Source organism: Tachypleus tridentatus, chromosome 3 (assembly GCF_004210375.1).
Source record: "Tachypleus tridentatus isolate NWPU-2018 chromosome 3, ASM421037v1, whole genome shotgun sequence".
Classification (NCBI taxonomy): Eukaryota; Metazoa; Arthropoda; class Merostomata; order Xiphosura; family Limulidae; genus Tachypleus; species Tachypleus tridentatus.
In genome coordinates, this window is record NC_134827.1 from 27,948,654 (window position 1) to 27,969,788 (window position 21,135).

At 37.3% G+C, this 21,135-nt stretch overlaps 1 protein-coding gene across 11 annotated transcripts in view; it reads left to right on the plus strand.

The window, feature by feature from the left end:
* Positions 1–21,135, plus strand: part of LOC143246601 (tetraspanin-9-like) — a 71,874-nt gene that overhangs the window by 23,178 nt on the left and 27,561 nt on the right. For 4 of the 11 annotated variants that reach the window (XR_013026065.1, XR_013026063.1, XR_013026062.1 and 1 more), the window contains exon 2: positions 2,544–2,665. The exons of the other annotated variants lie outside the window; for them this stretch is intronic. The gene's annotated coding sequence lies outside the window, so the exon portion shown is untranslated. The remainder of the gene's footprint in view (positions 1–2,543; positions 2,666–21,135) is intronic. 11 annotated transcript variants of the gene reach the window in all.

Consider the following 21,135-nt stretch of genomic DNA (forward strand, 5'->3'; position numbering starts at 1 on the left):
CATACTCAAAGTCTCAAGGTGCGGAGAGCTTTTTCTACGATAACGGGACGAGAGCCCTTAATTCGCGGATTTACAATCTGGACACACCAATGATAGGCCCGGCATAGCCAAGTAGGTTAAGGCATTCAACTCGTAATCTGAGGGTTGGGGTTCGAATCCCCGTCGCACCAAACATGCTCGCCATTTCAGCCGTGGGGGCGTTATAATGTAACGGTGAATACCCCTATTCGTTAGTAAAAGAGTAGCCCAAGAGTCGGCGGTGGGTGGTGATGACTAGCTGCCTTCGCTCTAGTCATACACTGTTAAATTAGGGACGGCTAGAGCAGATAGCCCTCGAGTAGCTATGCGCGAAATTCAAAATAAACAATCATACCTTGTGAGAGATAAGTTAACTAATTTAATACCAAGATATAATGAAATCTCATCAAATTTTTCAGTCAACGTATAAAATTACCTCTAGTCAGTTGCTGCACTTTAAAGTTTGTCATTTATCCAACAAATCATTAAGTTCCATCTTTCGATGTGACACTCAGTCGTATGTCATTCCTGTAAAAATTCGACTGAAAGTCCAGTACATAACACGTCGCTATGATAGATTGTTTCTCGTGTTTGTGAGTGATGAAGCTGAGAATGTTTTTGTTCTAAATCACAATGTGTGTGTGTTATTGATAAACTGTGCGTGGTGAGCTAAAAGTTGCTCATTTTAGCGCTACATTCGAATCAATATATTTAAAGAGAATTACAGGGTATTTATAAAAGAACTAGAATTCGACCTTAATATTTTACGTGAATTCATTGGTTCGTATCCACGTCGCATGAAACATGCTCGCTCTTTCAGCCGTGGGGGCGTTATAATGTGACGGTGAATCCCACTATTCCTTGGTAAAAGAGTAGCCCAAGAGTTGGCGGTGGGTGGTGATGACTAGCTGCCTTCCCTCTAGTCTTACACTTCTAAATTATGGACGGCTAACGCATATAGCTCTCGTGTAGCTTTGCGCGAAATTCCAAAAAAAACAACCCAACAAAACAAGAGAATAACTAAAGGCATGCGACACCTAGTGACACGTTTTGAAACATCCTATACTTACGTCCAAACCTTCCATTATAAATGTTATGATCCTCAAAATATCTGATGAAATTTGTTTATTTGTTCGGAATTAAGCACAAAGCTACACAATGGGCTATCTGTGCTCTACCAACCATGAGTATCGAAACCTGGTTTCTAGCGTTATGAGTCCGGAAACACACCGCTGTGCCACTTTTTGTATGAACACAGTTATTGTATTAATTCTTTTGACGCAATTATTTAGGAAAGTGGTGATTTGTGAAAAAAAGTTGAAAATGTACGTCAAGATATGTAAACTATCGTATTTAAAAATCTCGTTAATGTATAATGTTCTTTCGTTAAAAATAAAGGTGTTCGTAAAGGCGTTCCTGAAATATTTAAAAAGATGAATTTCATCCGTTTTAAATTGCTCAGTATGCTGTAATGTTTGTTATTCTGGTTGGAGTTATCGTTTCACTTAGCCCATTACTTCATATTTTATGGTGTAATTTTCGTTTCCGTTACCTAATTACCACATCGTATTACTTGCCGTAGTTTTCCCTCTTGTTAGCTGACTCCTACATTGTATTACTTGCAGTAGTTTTACTTTCAGTCAACCTACTTCTACACTGTATTACTTGTAGTTAGTTTCAGTTAACCTACTTCTACACTGTATTACTTGTGGTTAGTTTCAGTTAACCTACTTCTACACTGTATTACTTGTGGTTAGTTTCAGTTAACCTACTTCTACACTGTATTACTTGTGGTTAGTTTCAGTTAACCTACTTCTACACTGTATTACTTGTGGTTAGTTTCAGTTAACCTACTTCTACACTGTATTACTTGTGGTTAGTTTCAGTTAACCTACTTCTACACTGTATTACTTATGGTTAGTTTCAGTTAACCTACTTCTACACTGTATTACTTGTGGTTAGTTTCAGTTAACCTACTTCTACACTGTATTACTTATGGTTAGTTTCAGTTAACCTACTTCTACACTGTATTACTTATGGTTAGTTTCAGTTAACCTACTTCTACACTGTATTACTTATGGTTAGTTTCAGTTAACCTACTTCTACACTGTATTATTTGAGGTAGTTTTAGTTTCAGTTAGCCTACCTTTACAATGTATTACTTGAGGTAGTAGTAGTTTTAGTTAACCTACTTCTACACTGTATTACTTGAGGTTAGTTTCAGTTAACCTACTTCTACACTGTATTACTTATGGTTAGTTTCAGTTAACCTACTTTTATTGTGTATTATTTGAGGTAGTTTTAGTTTCAGTTAGCCTACCTTTACAATGTATTACTTGAGGTAGGATTAGTTTACCCTACTTCTACATTGTATTACTTGAGGTAGGTTTAGTTTCAGTTACCCTACTTCTACATTGTATTACTTGAGGTAGTTGTAGTTTGAATTAACCTACTTTCAGTTTGACCACTCTACACTATATTGTATAGCTACTGTAATTTTCCTTTCATTTAACTCAAATATCCAGTCAACTTTATAACGGAATCCTGTGAAATCTACAATCATCGAAGAATAGGTTTGTTTGCATTTGTTGCCTAGCTTAATGACGAATCACGAAATGTTTCACACCAAAATGTTTCTTCACAAAAGGTTTGTGTATTAAGTATACCATTTCAATATTGCAAACTTAAGTTTGAAGTTATGTTTACCATAATGGTATATATATATATATGTGGCGTAGAATTAGGACAAATATTTGTATGTTTACTCGAGTAGTTAGGTACAACCTGACCCATATGCCATTTAGTCTTTTTTTATTAATAAGTTCAACCAGTGAGTTCAATTAAGTTCAAGGGCTTAGAGATTTATTATTTGGGATTTGATGCCCGTTGCTTAGTTACAAACGGACAATCTCGTTCATCACTTGATGTCACAATTAAAGTCCGATTTTAAGCGTAATAAACTGAGCCAACAATAAGTTGGAAAACTTGGTAGTTCTAAATAAAATTGTTGAATGTGCGTATTGTTGATGAATGTGGTTATGCCCCAGAGGGGGGGGAGTCTGGACCCCCCTCCCTTTTTCTCAATGCCGAAAATAAAATCGAAAGAAATAGTAAAATATTAAATAGAAATAAAAAACAACAAACAACATAGAGATATAAGTGGTATAAATATTACATTTAATTGCTTTCTGGGGTCAGTTATGTTTTTATTTCGCTGTGGGAAAACGATGTGGACCGTCTGTGTTGTGAGACACAATCTATATACATCTATAGATTGAAGACAGGCCTAAAGTATGTTTCTTCCAAAGTATTAGGATAGATTTAAAACCCACCAGAGATCTTTGATGGATCGGTGTCACTATTAGATATTCCATCCCACCAGTGAACATCATTGGATATAACTTGATTCAGGTGGGGGTGGTAGCTTGAAGATCCTATTTCTAGTGGTCAGTTCAGCATGTAAAGGAAAAGACGTTGTTGATGGTGGTAGAAAGTACTGGTCATTCAGGTTTCTTATTGCTAATTTGCTAATGGGAGTGCCCGGTAGAAATTAACGGAAAGTGTCGGATAGAGAGAGAGAAAACATAGCAGGTATTTCGGTTTAAGATTTAACTGGACTCTAGCCGGAGCTCTGGGTCGGAATCAACCGGGGAAGCTCAGTAATTTACTTTCTCTTCGTCCCACTCGTGTTTGGATATCAGGTTAAGCCACGTATGAAAAGAAAACAAAAAACTAGTGCATATTTACACTATTACATATTGCACGCACATTACTGACGCATGTATTAACAAACAAACAGTGGCTATGGACGGAAAGCAAGCAGCGAAGAAAAGACCGACAACAGGCACCATCCGGCGGTTATCACAGAAACGACGCACGATGTAGCACTTTAGGGTTCTTCAGAGCGGCGTGGAATCTATAGATCGTATGCAAAGAATTTACTCTTTTATATGCAAAAACGGCTCGTTTGGGTTGAGAAAATATTTTACATAGAAGAGCGAACAACGTTTCGACCTTCTATGTAAAATATTTTCTCAACCCAAACGAGCCGTTTTTGCATATAAATTTCTCAACAAGTGGGTTTCTCGACATCACTGAAAGAATTTACTCTGTCTCGTGTGGCAAAACACCGCTTGTCCCTCTATGGAAAGTATAAGGAATTGGAATGAAGATATATATAAATATACATGTTTATCAAATTTATACAGACTTCAGATTCTCAGGGGGAAACGTCCTTCTCAGACACTCCAATATCCATTTTTGTGGACTCCAGTTTTTTTTAAAATTATACACACTTCAGATTCTCAAGGGGAAAAGTCCTTCTCAGACACTCCAATAACCATTTTTGTGGACTCCAGTTTTTTTACAATTATACACACTTCAGATTTTCAGGGGGAAAAGTCCTTCTCAGACACTCCTATATCCATTTTTATGGACTCCATTTTTTTTAAATTCTGTATGAGATCATGAAATGGTGAATTCTAACCACTGTAGTGAGAGAGAGAGGGGCAGGTGGTAATTTTACAAGACTTGACAAAGTGAGAACTTTTATTTGTTTCTGTTTGGTAAAAACAAGAATATTTCCTTTTTTCGCGCACTTATATATATATAGAACTGAACTTTATCTATAGCATCACTTGGAAAAGTGAACTTTTGTTGTAGAAATAACTAGGAAACAATTGTTAAAATAATGATGTCAAGACGCCAGTTATGCAGCTGCTCAAGTTGTTTCATTGACTGCATCTTTACGTACGACGCCTAAGGCTTCGCTGATCACAATGGTTTCGCTCTAATTAAACCATGTTAACATTTTTTTTTTTTTATCCAGTAGGCTGGCTACTGATTACTCAGCGCCCCTTTCTTTATGGAAATAAAAATAACTATAAGGTCGCCTCTGAATAGAAGAAAGAGCCTCATCCATCTTTAGTTTCCTGCCATGTTATCTAAACATTCTATTATAATGGCATCTGGATGTCATACAGTATTGCGTCATTGTTATCGTTAGAAAACGTTACTGAATGTCAACTCACGTTACAATGTCAAGACGTACTAATTAGAAATAAACGATTGGTTGTTATGTTGAGCTCGCTGCATCTGGGCATTTAATTAAACCTTTCTCTGTTAAAGCTAGCTGCTTCGTAGGGAGTCTCCACAACCGTTTTTATAAAGACAGTCTCGTGCTTTTTAAACTCTAATCCCCGTAGGTTACATCATGTTTAATTTTGTTTGTGTGACTAGTCATTTGGTACTTGTATTTTAGATTATGTTGCTAAAGAAATAAACGCAAAATAAGTGGTCATTTTTATTCACTACAACATCAGTGACAAAATACTGTAAAAAAAACAAGACACGAACTGAACATGATTTCATAATCCTTTAACACCCGTAATGGGAAGACTGGGAAAATAGTGCTTGTAAACATCATTGTTACATTGTGATGTTTTTTATCTGTTGTAGCTTACGAAATGTTCAGTCTTTGCTGATTTCAGTGATTTGTATTTAGAGAACTAAAAACGCTAACAGTACTTACTCGAGGCGTTCGATTGATCAGTTATTAGAAACAATAGTAGCAAGTTACTGGAAAGATAAGATTTCTGGAAGGAAACACGTTGTAGACTTGATTAGTTTATAAAAATGCTGTGAAAAACCATGATCAGCTTATGGTGATTTGTTCCACTCTAACTACTTTTGATTTTTGTTAACTTGGCGTTTTATCACGTTTCATTAGAATATGCCCTCTCTTGATGAGTGTATGCAAATATACAGTTAGATACCAGATATACTGAGTAATACGTATTATCATTGATTAGTTGATATATGGTTTTTAATACAAAATATTTCAAAGGAAAAGTAAGTTATTTTTTGCTTCAGTCATCCAATGAGGATTCAATACAAATATTGTTTATTATATATATACTCAAAATGGCATCAGTGTTTCTTTCTTAAGCCTTAGTGAGGAAAACAAGCACCAGATGACGTGCCTTATGTTCAAAACCTTACCACAAAACGGTATTTTCCTACCAACTGTATGGTTCGTTATCGAGGATGAAAACATAATTTTTAATATATATTTCAGTTTTTTCTTCTCAGAAATTAAATACTCGTTCTTTATTTTTTTTTCTTGAACCAGTCACCAAATACGTCCATGCGTTTACGAGAACATGAAACTGACGAGGAACCAGGTCGTTAGGGCGCTGGAGTCATAATCTGAGGGTCACGGGTTCGAGTCTCCCTCCCAACAAATATGATCGATATTTCAACCGTTGGGACATCATAATGCAACGATCAATTTTCCTATTCGTTGGTAAAGGAGTAGCCCAAGAGTTGGCGGTGGGCAGTGATGACTAGCTGCCTTCTCTTTAGTCTTACCCTGCTAAATTAAGGAAGGCTAGCACTGATAGCCCTAGTTCACGTTTGCGCGAAATTCTAAACAAACAAACAAAGAAACCTTCTCACCTTTAGAGCTTCTTTGAAGTTAAAAATCTTCTTAAATAAACTACTAATGATAAGACGTTATATCTTTGAGATACTGTTTCATATAATAATATCAAACTGGAATGAAGACATTATATTACCAACATCACATCAGGGTAACATCTCAAGATTATATAATAATAATAACAATAATGTTTTTGATGAAAGAACCAACTATAAGACAGAGACAACATTTATTGGTATCAATGTAGAAAGTCTTTATTTTGTTATCGTATCCGTCTAAGTTTGTGATAGGACATCAGTCGATACAACGCAGTACAATCTTTTTTCTAATAATTCTTGCGACAACACTGAGTTGCTATAGACTTCTGCAGACGTCTTCACACTGTTGTGTAAATAGGAGGCTGAACCCGGGTAAACAACACAGAGAAATTACATTGTTCTTTCTTCACATGTCTGCTGCACTTTCAAGACAATTGATATGGGAGAATTCCAACCGGAAATGTCCGTGATGACATTTAGGTGATAAAATTAATACCATGACGTACAATCTACTTGTATGTATGAATACATAGTTTAATTAACACCACTATGAGTTATGTAACTTACCCTGGAAGATGTATTTACATCTGTATGTGTGTTATAAAATACTTAAAGAAACAATAAGGAATATTTATTATTTCATTCGCTTTTGTTATTCAACTTAAGCCTATAACGTATAATCGTTATGCTCTACGTAACGTTTCTTAGGGCTTGGTATGGCAAGGTGGGTTAAGGCGTTCGACTCGAAATCTGAGGGTCGCGGGTTCGAATCCCCGTCACACCAAACGTGTTCACCCTTTTAGCCGTGGGGGGCGTTATAATGCGACGGTCAATCCCACTATTTGTTGGTAAAAAAAATAGCCCAAGAGTTGGCAGTGAGTGGTGATGACTAGCTGCCTTCCCTCTAGTCTTGCACTGCTAAGTTATGGACGGCTAGCGCAGATAGTCCTCGTGTTGATTTGCGCGAAATTCAAACCAAACCCTTTGTTTGATGGTAACTCGTCCATCTAACTGTGCTATGGCCTCAGCCATAAATGTGAAAAAGTAAAAGGTGTTCAAATTCAGTTTAACTGTAACACGCTGTTTCAACATGTGTATCTTACAGTTAGAACCGACGAAACTGAAGTTATTACGATCTTCAGACAACCTAGAAGTTCATCTTGTCGTTAGGCGAACTCGTCGTCAGTAGATGATAAAATTAAATCTCAAGAGGACAGATTTTGTTTAATTGAAATTATTTGAAATGATGTTTAATAATTATCAGTGGATATTGTATATATTACTTTTGAAGTGTAATGTTTCATCACATACTAATGACCTATTGTTTACTCGCTTTGCTGTAGAATTTTCTGCAGTAGTATTTTTCTGATATTGAACAGGAAATATTTAGTTGTACATTGATTAATACAACTAATTGAATTTTTCACGTGATAACGTGCTTCCTTGTCAGTCGCACACGTGTTAGCATGGAACGTGTTATTTACATAGCATAGCAGTTCATATGACAGCGGTCCCCCCGCTAGTACAGCGTTATGTTTCCGGATTTATAACGCTAAAATCAGGGGTTCGATTCCCTTCGGTGGGCTGAGCAGATAGCCTGATGTGGCTTTTTTATAAGAAAAAACACGCACATATGACAGCGCTTGTTTTTTTCATTTCTTCGCTTCTTTTTTGTGGGTATGTTGAATTTTAGATACCCAGGAGGGTCAGGTGTATTTCTTTCTCCAAATGTTTTGTTTTTCGAATTTCGCGCAAAGCTACACGAGGACAGTTTGCGCTAGCTGTCCCTAATTTAGTGGTGTAAGACTAGAGGGAAGGTAGCTAGTCATCACCGTCTACCGTCAACTCTTGGACTACTCTTTTACCAACGAATAGTGGGATTGATCGTAAATTATAACGCCCCCGTGGCTAAAAGGGTGAGCATGTTTAGTGCGAGGGGGGATTCGAACTCATGACCCTCAGTTTACGAGTCGAACGCCTTAACCCACCTGGCCATGCCTGGCCTCTCCTAATGCAAGCTACAGTGTCTATTTTAGTGTCACATTTTTCTGAATACAGCGCCACTTAGTGATACATAACTACATATTTGAACAGTCAATGTGGTCTTTTATTACTACTAGATAAACAAATCCTTTTTCCAGTACCACAGCGGTAAGCCTGAAGGCTTGTGATACTAAAAATTAGGTTTCGATACCCGTGGTGGGAAAAGCACAGATAGCCCATTGCGTTTAACAACAACAAAACTAAATAACCTACATAGTTATTCATGCCGTGATCCAACTTCATCTTTGATTGCCATGCCTTTTCAGAAAATATATCTTTTTGACTGTTAAAACACAACCACACATACAGTCAGGTGAAAAATTTAAGACACCCTATGAAAGCCTGTGTATTTTTGTAACATTTCTGGATATATAGGTATTTAATCTAATTTTTAACAATATTGAGGAGTGGGGCAAACATTCCTCAGACAGATGTCAGAGACCGATAGATGGCTACAAGAAGCGTCTCACTGCAGAATTCTGTCAGCTGTGAGATGTTTGAGGCGTTTCTTGCATGTACAGCCCGCTTCAAGTCACCCACAGCATCTCAATGGGATTAAGATCTGGGCTTTGACTCGACCATTTCAGGACTCTCCATTTCCTAGTTTTTAACCTGTCCTTGGTGGATTTACTGGTATGTTTTGGGTCATTGTCGTGTTGCAGGGTCCAGTTCCGCTTCAGTTTTAATTTTCGTACAGATGGTCTCACATGATCCTCAAGCACCCTGTGATACACAGTAGAATTCATGGTGGATTCTATGATTGTGAGCTGTCCAGATCCTGCTGCAGCAAAGCAGCCCCAAACCATGACACTTCCACCTCCATGCTTCACAGTTGGTATGAGGTTCTTTTCCTGGAATGCTGTATTTGGTTTACGCCAAACATGTCCTCTGTTCTGGTGTCCAAATAATTCAATTTTGGACTCATCTGTCCAAAGAACATTATTCCAGAAGTCCTGGTCTTTGTCTACATTTTCTCTGGCAAACTACAGTCTGGCCCTGATGTTTCTATTAGAGAACAAAGGTTTCCTCCTTGCACACTTCCCATGAAAGTTAAACTTGTGCAGTCTCTTTCTGATTGTAGAGGCAAGCACTTTCACATCAACAGTAGCCAGAGCCTGCTGTAGGTCCCAGGTCCCGTGATGACATATTAGTGTGTTTGGAGACCTGTTTTAGCATCTTGGGGTCTGTTCTTGGGGTGAACTCGCTTGGACGACCAGACCTGGGCATGTTGGCAGTTGTTTTGAAAGCCCTCCACTTGTTGACTATTTTCCGGACAGTGGAATGGCTGATTTCAAACTCTTTTGAGATCTTTTTAAATCCCTTACCAGACCCATAAGCTGCTACAATTTTCTTTCTGAAGGCCTCAGACAGCTCTTTTGCTCTCACCATGGTGCTCACTCTCACTTCAACAGTCAGGAGCACACCAAACTAAATATCTGAGGTTTAAATAGGGCAAGCCTCATTCAAAATGCTGAGTAACAATCTGCTAATTACTTGCACCTGGTGTGATATACCTGTGTGTGAGTTGAGCCATTTTGTGGGTATAAATGTGGGGGTGTCCTAACTTTTCCTCAGTTAGAATATGCATTTTTGTAGAATTACATTTACAGAAGATCTTGAAAAGTTTTTTCTTCAGTTTTAATTGTTTAGTTATAATCTCTCAGTATTGTTAAAATTGAGATTAAATATATATATATCCAGAAATGTTACAAAAATTCACAGGCTTTCATAGGGTGTCCTAATTTTTTCACATGACTGTATGTACAAAATATTAATACCGAATGGTCAAATAATTTTGTTTGTTTGTTTGTTTGTTTGTTTTGGAATTTCGCACAAAGCTACTCGAGGGCTATCTGTGCTAGCCGTCCCTAATTTAGGGACTAGAGGGAAGGCAGCTAGTCATCACCACCCACCGCCAACTCTTGGGCTACTCTTTTACCAACGAATAGTGGGATTGACCGTCACATTATACGCCCCCACGGCTGGGAGGGCGAGCATGTTTAGCGCGACGCGGGCGCGAACCCGCGACCCTCGGATTACGAGTCGCACGCCTTACGCGTTTGGCCCTGCCAGGCCTGGTCAAATAAAATAAAACAAAACCACAAGGAAGGATTGCGTTAGAAACAGCAAATTCAAACATCTGACTAATTATATTTCTAATAATCAAAAACAAGCCCAATAAGAAATAAAAAACGCTGCACAGATCAAAAGGATCTCCAGGGCAGGATACAGGATAATGTGGGATATAAAATATACCATAGGTTTTGGAGATGACTGAAAAAGTAGGACTCACATTGCAGTGGGGATACACCGTATATAGTCTGTTCCCTTATTTTTGTTTGGGATTGTTTTTGTTTGTTAAAGAAATATATATATGATAAGGCAGGGAGCAGTAACATCGCAGTTGTTGGGTTGTGTTGCCTTACAATCTATGGTCAAAATTTTCTAATAAAGGAAACCTCAAAGTGCTAGTTAGAAAAGGTTTTTCTTAATCTGGTAACATATTTTCCAAAAAACAGAAGCAAACACAAATACTTTATTTTTGGTTTGAATTTCGCGCAAAGCTACACGAAGATTATCTACGCTAGTCGTTCCTAATTTGGCAATGTAAGACTCGAGGAAAGGTAGTTTAATCAACACTTGGGCTAATCTTTCACCAACGATTAGTGGGATTCACAGCACATTACAACTCCCCAGGGCCAGAAGGACGACTTAGAGATGGGGATCCACAATACGAGTTTAGCGCCCTAATCACCAGGCCATGGAAGATTTTATACGCTAAGAGCAAACGAATGGTGATTTATGTGTTTTGTAAGTAATATATTATTCCACTTTATTTCAGGTTTGGCAGGATCTAGTGGTTAGGGCACTCAACTCACAATATGCGCGTTGGAGATTTGAATTTCATTACAGAACATACTCGCCCTTTCAGCAATGGGAGTGTTAGAATGTGAAAGACAATCCCAATCTTCGTTGGTAAAAAGTAGCCCAAAAGTTGCAGTGATTTCTGTTAATTTATTTTCTTTCATGTAGCCCCCTCACCCAGTGGCACAGCAGTACATTTGCGGATTTACAACAGTAGAAACCGGGTTTTGATACACGTGGTGGGCAGAGCATACATAGCCCATTGTCTAGCTATGCGCTTAGCTCCAAACAAGTTTTCCCTGTAATCTGTCACTTAAAAACCACTAGACTATATGACATCGTCTTTTAGTTCTCATGAGATTATACTACAATCTTTAATTTTTATGTAGTTTCAACTTATAAAACATTGCCGTTATTTGCATTGTGTTATTAATTACCAATCCGATAAACCTGCAGTTTACTGTGATGGGAAGAGATGTATAAGAAGATTTAAGATTAGCTAATTAGCTCTCATTAATCAACATCTGTCAACACATTCTGCCACAGACAATGGTCACTTGATTTAAAATCATTACCACCAGTCCACAGGAACTCGTTCTTTGGACAAAGCACATGTTGTCAAAAAAGTATTGATTACAGTGTACATGAAAAATAACACTAATAACAGAACTTGAGCAAGCCACAAAAACTTCTGTGCATTATAAAGCACACACAAACAAACAAACAAACCTGCAACTCGTTCTTGAGAAAAGAAATGATTGAAATTTTCAACGACACTTGGACAATAACTGACAATATTCAGCACGTATCTGCTTAGATGTCAAAGGTTTTGGTGGCCTTAAAACTTCAAAAAGAAAACGTGTTAAAGTTACACGTATAAAACCGATTATTTGGTTTAAGATTCGATGATGAAACATTTAATAGACCGTTGACAGTTAAATATTTTCGTTAAAAACTTATAACAAAAATCAGGAATCGATCTGCAGATGCTACGGACAATTTCAGCATTCACGATATTCGGGAAAATATTGCCCTTCGGGAATAACTTGGTATTATAACTTTCGAACACTTTTGCCCTTAAGTCCACTTTTTGGAGGGAAATCTTTAAATGAAAATGAGTTATTTTATCTCCACGTTTGTGTTACGAGTTTAGCGAAATCCATTTCTTTTTACAAAGTAATGCACCTAAAGACGATCTGTTTTCTGTGCTAAACTATTCAAAATTCATTGTGAGAATTTTCTAAAATCATGTTTCCCTAATTTCATGGTGGATATAGTCGCGATGGGATTTTCGTTGAAATTAAAGCGATCAGAAATAACAACAGCGTTAGGATCCATGGAAGAGGGTATCAGAAAGAACAACAGCGTTAGGATCCATGGAAGAGGGTATCAGAAAGAACAACAGCGTTAGGATCCATGGAAGAGGGTATCAGAAAGAACAACAGCGTTAGGATCCATGGAAGAGGGTATCAGAAAGAACAACAGCGTTAGGATCCATGGAAGAGGGTATCAGAAAGAACAACAGCGTTAGGATCCATGGAAGAGGGTATCAGAAAGAACAACAGCGTTAGGATCCATGGAAGAGGGTATTAGAAAGAACAACAGCGTTAGGATCCATGGAAAAGGGTATCAGAAAGAACAACAACGTTAGGATCCATGGAAGAGGGTATCAGAAAGAACAACAGTGTTAGGATCCATGGAAGAGGGTATCAGAAAGAACAACAGCGTTAGGATCCATGGAAGAGGTTATCAGAAAATAACAACAGCGTTAAGATCCATGGAAGAGGGTATCAGAAATAACAACAGCGTTAAGATCCATGGAAGAGGGTATCAGAAAGGAATGTGAAATTAAGGTACTTCTTGTGTTCTCGTTGTAACCATTTTTCATTATTTGGATCGTTCAGTGATTGGTGGCCTTAAAGAGTTAGAAACAACTGATATTCAAAGAAATAAAACCTAGCATCAAATCCATAGGATAAATTAAGGATCAACACAAATTAACATTCTCACAATTAAATCTAATGCTGAAAATGAAAAAAAAAATAATTAACTCATATTCATAGAACTGAAATATTCACGTCGAATGGTATACCTAGAACTGAAGAATAACATGAACTAAGATACCTAGAACTGAAGAATAACATGAACTAAGATACTTAGAACTGAAGATTAATATCATCTGGGATACCTAGAACCGAAGAATAACATGAACTAAGATACCTAGAACTTAAGAATAACATGAACTAAGATACCTAGAACTGAATAATAACATGAACTAAGATACCTAGAACTGAAGAATAACATGAACTAAGATACCTAGAACTGAAGATTAACGTTGACTAGGATACCTAGAAGTAAAGATTAACATCAACTGCGATACCTAGAACTAAAGATAAACATCAATTGGGATACCTAGAACTAAAGATAAACATCAACTGGGATACCTAGAACTAAAGATAAACATCAACTGAGATACCTAGAAGTAAAGATTAGCATCTACTGGACTAAAGATTAACGTTGACTAGGATACCTAGAAGTAAAGATTAACATCAACTGGACTAAAGATTAACGTTGACTAGGATACCTAGAAGTAAAGATTAACATCAACTAGCTAACTAAGTTAACATGAATTTTGGTCTTACATCAAACAAGTATGTTTGACAACCAGAGGCGCTCAGAAACCACTGTTTGGTCAGTATGCGTGTAAGTTATTCAGGTGTTTCACAGTATTCTTGTGGACTGTGGAGGGCGAACCGTGATTGATAGTTTATCTCAGGAGACTTTCGAAATGTCATCTTCTACTGATATATTTTCTTCTAGAACAAGCAGTTGCCGTCTATTCCAGTGTACTCATCAAGAAAACCCTGCCTCGACAATCACTAAAAGAATATTAGATATTAAACAGCATCAAAAAGCTGACAGAAAGTGAAACATAGAGATATATAGCCCGACATCTAAAAGAAACGACGAGCAACAGGTTTTATACGTTAAAGATTCATTCGTAACTGCTAGAAACATAAGTATTGCATCCTACCAAAACTTCTAAAAGACAACACATGTCTTTAGGTTTAAAATGTAAATAAGTATTTGACTGTAAACATGTATCAGCCGTGGAGAGTTATATTGTGACGATCAATCCAACTTTTCGTTGGCAAAAGAGTAGTCCAAAACCTGGTGGTGGGTGGTGATGACTAGTTGGATTTCCTCTAGTCTTAACCTGTTAAATTAGGGACGGCTAACGCAGACAGCCCTAGTGTAGCTTTACGCCAAATTAAAAACAACCACTTGGCCATGCCGGGTCCCAAAGTTTATGAAAGGCCTGCTCATAAAATACTAAACTATATAGACAACAGTACAGGTTTAACAATGGTTTTGTTATGTACATATTTATACTCTCAACTCTCGTTCAGAAAGGCCAGGCATAGTCAGCTGGTTAGTGTGGTCGACTCGTAATCTAAGAGTCGTGGGCTCGAATCTCTGTCGCACCAAACATGATCGCCCTTTCAGCCGTGGGGGCGTTATAAAATGTCGGTAAATCACACTATTCGTTGGTAAAAGAGTAGCCCAAGATTTGGCAGTGGGTGGCGATGACTAGTTGCCTTCCCTCTGGTCTTACACTGCTAAATTAGGGACAGCTAGCGCAGATAGCACTCATGTAGCTTTGCGCGAAATTCAAAACAAAACAAACTCATAATTTAAAAATAAATATAATTATAAAATTTTAAAGTGGACAGTTATGGAAGGATTCGATCCCTGTCCAATCATATTTATCTACTAGAGATATAGCAATATGCAATGTATAACCCATTTCTCCCTCCCAAAGAAAATATTAAGTGGTCATTTTTTGAAACATTAATTTTATAGCTGATCAAATATTGAAGAAAAAATTTGGAAAACTTCTCTGTTTAGTCAATAAGTCGTGTCGCTTTAAAGCCATTTTTTTGTTTTTGTTTATTTTTGAATTTCGCGCAAAGCTACACTAGGGCTATCTGCGCTAGCCGTCCCTAATTTAGCAGTGTAAGACTAGAGGGAAGACAGCTAGTCATCACCACCCACCGCCAACTCTTGGGCTACTCTTTTACCAACGAATTGTTGGATTGACCGTCACATTATAACGCCCCCACGGCTGAAAGGGCGAGCATGTTTGGCGCGACGGGGATGCGAATCCGTGACCCTCAGATTACGAGTCCACGCCTTAACGCGCTTGGACATGCCGGGCCCCCTTTCAAGCCATAAGGAAAACGAGAAATTTCACTACTGGATTAAAGTACCCGAAAATATGGCGGCGGTTACTTCTGCCTTTCCTCTAATTTATAACCTCAAAATTAGGGAATATTCGCGCAAGCAGTCTTGTACACTGATGTCCGAATGAAGCAAGCAATGTAATGTTGGCGTTCTAAGAATTAGTTCTATTGAGTAGATAAGGGAGGTCAGGACTAGTCGACTTCTTTGCTTTATTTAAATTTTTGAATAAGAATTAACTTAGAATATCAAGATGAGGAATTTCAGTACCAACGTAAACTATACATCTTCATGTTTATACAGAAAACGCATTTGTTATGTAATTAAATGGATATAGTAGAAGAGCGTACTGTGAATTAACTTACCTCTAGTACTTGGAAAGTTATCATGTGCTGTGATGTTAGTTGACACGGGTAAAATGAAATAAAAACAACAACTTTATTTTCCAGAAAGGACGTCGAAGGTCGATTGCAGGGGTCACCTGTTTAAACTGCTCGCATCACTGTAAAATAGAGTGTTGTCTGTCAGTCAATGAGTAGATGTTAAAGTTACGCCACATAAGGAACGCTTTACTCTGCAATTTGTACTGTCGTGACGTCAGTAAAACGTGCGCATGTCGTGAATCACGAGAAAAATTATGAACTTTATAGGTTACACCACAGCATGACATATAAACTTGAAAAGCAAGAAATAAAAGTTGATATTGCTGTTAATTTTGCTTTTATTTACCCTTGGAACACAACGTCTTCAGGGACAGTACATCTAGTTTATATTGATATTTACATAAATGAAATGAAATAACATTTTAACTGTTCCTTACCATAAAGCCTACAAATACAGTTTGTAATCCAAAGTTTATTGAAAATTCCACAAGATAAATAATGCAAAAGAATAAAGGCAATGAGGAATTTGAAAGAACTCTGATTTTATAGCAGCTATGAAATACAGCACGCGACAGTTATCGGTATTTTGTCAACAGCCTTCTATAGACCTTCTATAACGGACCTCCCCTACACAAGTAAAATGTAACGCATTAAAAAAAACTTGAAACTTGTAAAGTCAGTTAAATTAACTTTTCACACAAAATAACGGCCTTTGGTTAATTTGCTTTGAACTGTGAAATGTGATGTTCAATACAGTGTTTTAAACTGTACATTGAAGAGAATGAAACGGAAAAAAATGGTTAGTTTTAGTGGTAAGTAGGTTTTGTCCCCCGCTGGTACAGCGGTAAGTTCACGGATTTACAACTCTAAAATTAGAGGTTCGATTCTTCTCGGTGGACTCAGCAAATAGTCCAATGTGGCTTTGCTATAAGAAAAACACCCAAACTCTAAGTAGGTTTATACTTTGAAAGAAGCATGTATAAACTTATAAACCATATTCAAATGTAGTTAGGTTTAAAGGTTATTTGTAATTCTCCTATGAAACTAAGCTATTAAGTTCCAATGATAGAGATATATGTATTTGTATTAACGACTAAACAAAAAGACATACAAATAAGCAGCTCGTTTCTCAAAGCAAAATTTAAAATTTATATTGAGGATCTCAAAAAAAAATCAAACGAACTGTAAGTTTTGTTATTTATATATTTCCATCGCACTGGATACTGCAAAACGAACTATATGTAGTTATATATGCACGTATGAATACAAACAAGCCTGTTTGCGATATTAGGGAGCCGCGTAGGATCAGAAATGAGATAAATCATAAATTCAATGGCCCGAATATTTTCATAAGTTAATTTTCTTCGGGGTAAATTGGAAATGAATTGGAAGCAAAGTTTTTTGTTGTTGTTTTTTTAATTTCGCGCAAAGATACACGAGGGCTATCTGCGCTACCCCTCCTTAATATGTTAGTGTAAGACTCTTGGGCTACTCTTTTACGGACGTTACATTATAATGCTCCCACGGCTGAAAGGGCGAGCATGTTTTTTGTGACGGGGTTTCGAACCCGCAACCCTCAGATTATGAGTGGAGTGCTTTAACCACCTGGCCATGGCAGGTCTCAGAAAAAAAACCCGGAAATTATGTATTGGGAGGAAGCGAGTACACGTTTCTGAGTTTTAGGGATGTCATCAGTATTCACAATAAATCACCATGACAACTTCCGTGCTGCCATAGTGAGGTGCTAAGTTTATACCAACTTGATCAGTAGGTTTTAATTTAGGTTTGGCCACTTACTCAGAAGATCTCCGTTTGATCTGACCGCTTGCTCTGTATATTTTGTTTTGGTCTGACCTCTTGCTCTGTAGGTTTTGTATTGTTTTGGTCTGACTGCTTGCTAATAAGTTTTAATTTAGTCTTACCTTTGCTCAGAATGTTATGTTGTTTTGACATATCTTGTTCACTTATTACTTTTGTTTTGGTCTCATTGTTCTTGTTTTGTTTGTTTGTTTTGAATTAAGCACAAAGCTACACAATGGGCTATCTGTGCTCTGCCCACCACGAGTATTGAAACCCGGAATTTAGCGTTGGAAGTCCGCGGACATACCGCTGAGCCACTGGGGGGCATTGGTTGTTCTTAAAGAGATTTGGCCACTTTGTATTAAAATACGTGTCTTGTTAGAGGAAACTATTGGTTTCAATGCAACGATTCTATCTCAGCAAGAGAGTCCAACGTAAAGCTATAGTCATTTGTGTGATTTAAATTCTTGAATAAAGACAGCATTTATAGTTGAATATTTTCATAATTTGTGAGCACACGATCAAAAATAACGAGCAAAGACAACCAATTTATTAACCCTAATATTCTTCACTTGTTTGTCTTTCATGCGCTACTGGTAGAACCACATATGTTATCACTTGTTTTTATACATTGTTTACCTCTTAAAACACTCAGTGTAAAGAACTGAATATAAGTACTAATTAACTGTAATACTGAGGGAATATTTTAATTGGACTTTTTCTGTGACACTTATGTTACTACGGGTCGCTTTATTAACAAAGTCGTGGACCATAGACAATTTGGTGCGTAAATATGTTAAAATACATATTAATACACCCGATAAGATGCGCCGCATCGGTAACTTTAGGGTTATTATTATTTTCACCCGTTAGAATCTGAGGGTCGAGGGTTCGAATCTCCGTCACACCAAACATGCTCCCCCTTTAAGTCGTGGGTGCGTTACGGTCAATCCCACTATTCGTTGATAAAAGAATAGCCCAACAGTTGGCGGTGGGTGGTGATAACTAGCTACCTTCTCTCTAGTCTTACACTGCTAATTTAGGGACGGCTAGTGCAGATAGCCCTCGTGTAGCTTTGCGCAACTTTCGAAACAAACTAAACCAAACCACCCGTTAGAAATACGCATTTGCCACTTCCGTACAAAATATTGGATATTTTTGGCTCAGAATGCTTAAAATTATTAAGCAATGCAATGAACACTAAATATATTAAATGTAGCACAAATCTTCCAGAGTAAATGTACGATGGTAACTGTCAAAGGACGATGAAGAACAGGAACCGTTATAAAGGAAACAGGAAACCTCTACGAACGAGTAATGTTGGTTAAACTGATATATTCATATAAATAATCGTATTATTAAACCTAATGTTTAATTTATCCTGACTGTGAATTAGAACATTCAAGGCTCACTTCCCTTTGCTGTAGAAAAGTTCCTCCACGCATTTGGGATGTGGATGCATTATAAAAACGACTGTCAAATCCGGCTACTAATTTAGGGAAGAAAGGCTAAACATTTGTCTGTAGGTTCTTTTGACTGGCCACTTCCTCCCACCTTTTCCCTTGATTTGAACTGATAGAGTCGAAAGCGAGATTAGGTGGTGAACAACACCCATCGTGAACTCTTGGACTACTCTAATCGAATAGTGGGGTTTGACAGCCGTTCTTATAACGCGCTCGAGAGCCGAAACTGTGAAGCGTACCCTGGACTCACGTATTCACAGGCCGATACGCTCATCACTAAGTTAAAAAAGGGACCACTAAGTGCACAGAACCCTTGGGTGGGAGTTTCTCACAAACACACTATTACCAAGTCTTGTGTTACCTACTGTACTCTGAGCTTCGAGTTTCCTTCTGCTATCATCCACACCATGTTATTTTGTTCCTTCGATAAATCTGTCTTTGTAGTGCGTGATTAACGAGACAGGGTGTAAGTTCCTGTTTGAGTAATATACTGTGATACCTTGTAGAGAACATGGCGATCATCAAAGGTTAATTACGAATGCTTTTTTTTAGGGCCAGTTTCTGATTACGGAAGTTAATGCGCGAAAGAAAGTAGTTTTTTTTTTCCTTTTACGTCCCTTTTTGAAACCTCTATTCAACTGTTTTAATTCTTTAAATCAATAACTTAAGGACTTTTTCTCAGTTAAACCGGAAAAAGTATTTCCTCTAGAATAATGTATCGCATTATAAAAGTGAAATATATTTTAACGCATTTATTTGATAGTTGTTTATGTGGCATAGTGTATTTATTTATTTACAAAGCCACTAAAGTTCTGTCGCTATCCCTAATTTGGAGGTGTTTATCAAACAGGAGGAAGTAACATCCTATTACTCACAATATATTTACAGGTTGAAGTGTAGGAAATATTTTGTGCTATCGGACGAATTCTGCCTCGTTTCACCAGTTCCAAAATCCAGAGTTTTATCCCAGCACCCACCTACGTCCCCATACCGTATTGAATACAAACGAGTAGAATGTTTATCAATAAGTTTCGGTTTTTTTTTTCAGTTCACTTCAACTTATTTTATGTTCGTATCTTATTCAATTTTTGGTAATTGTTATGTAAAAAATAAAACAATGAAAATATGTTGTATTTTAAAGTGATACTTGATCAAGTGCAACCTCAGCGAGTTACCAGTAATATCGTTTTGTGTTGTTTGGAAAAAATATCCAACGCTATTTTTTCTCTGTCTTAAAGACCTGGGAGGGTCAGGTTCGTTGACCTTTTATTCTGAACGCGTATATTCAGATAGCTTGGCTTGAATTTCGGGCAAATCTACTTGATGACTGTCTGCACTCTTCGTCCCCAGCTAAGCAGGCATAATTAGAACGGAAGTCGATATCATCCAATAGCTACTCTTTCACCAACGAATAGTGAGATTTACCATCACGTTGTAACTCTCTTAATTGAAGATATACTCAGTGGTTAAGCTCTCACTCAATGGAGAATTACTTTAACCGAATATTATCAAACTTAGTATAGGTTATCGGCTTCCGCATGTTGTGTTTCTCCTTATGAGATAATTGAAATTGATGCCAAGTGTGAGTTTGACTATTTTCACCTTCTAAACTATCAACGTCAAATTCAGATTTATCATCAATTTCAAAATCTGATGATAATTACAAATCAACACTGGCTAACGTTTGGTCAAAACTGACGCAGCTGTGCTCTTACAACGTCTACTTGATGTCATTGTTTCAGTAGTAAAAAACTGTTAAATTACATCACCTGTACACAGCTATATAAACAAAACATCTGAAAGACAACATGGAACAGCTATACAAGAAGAAATTATTGTTCAGA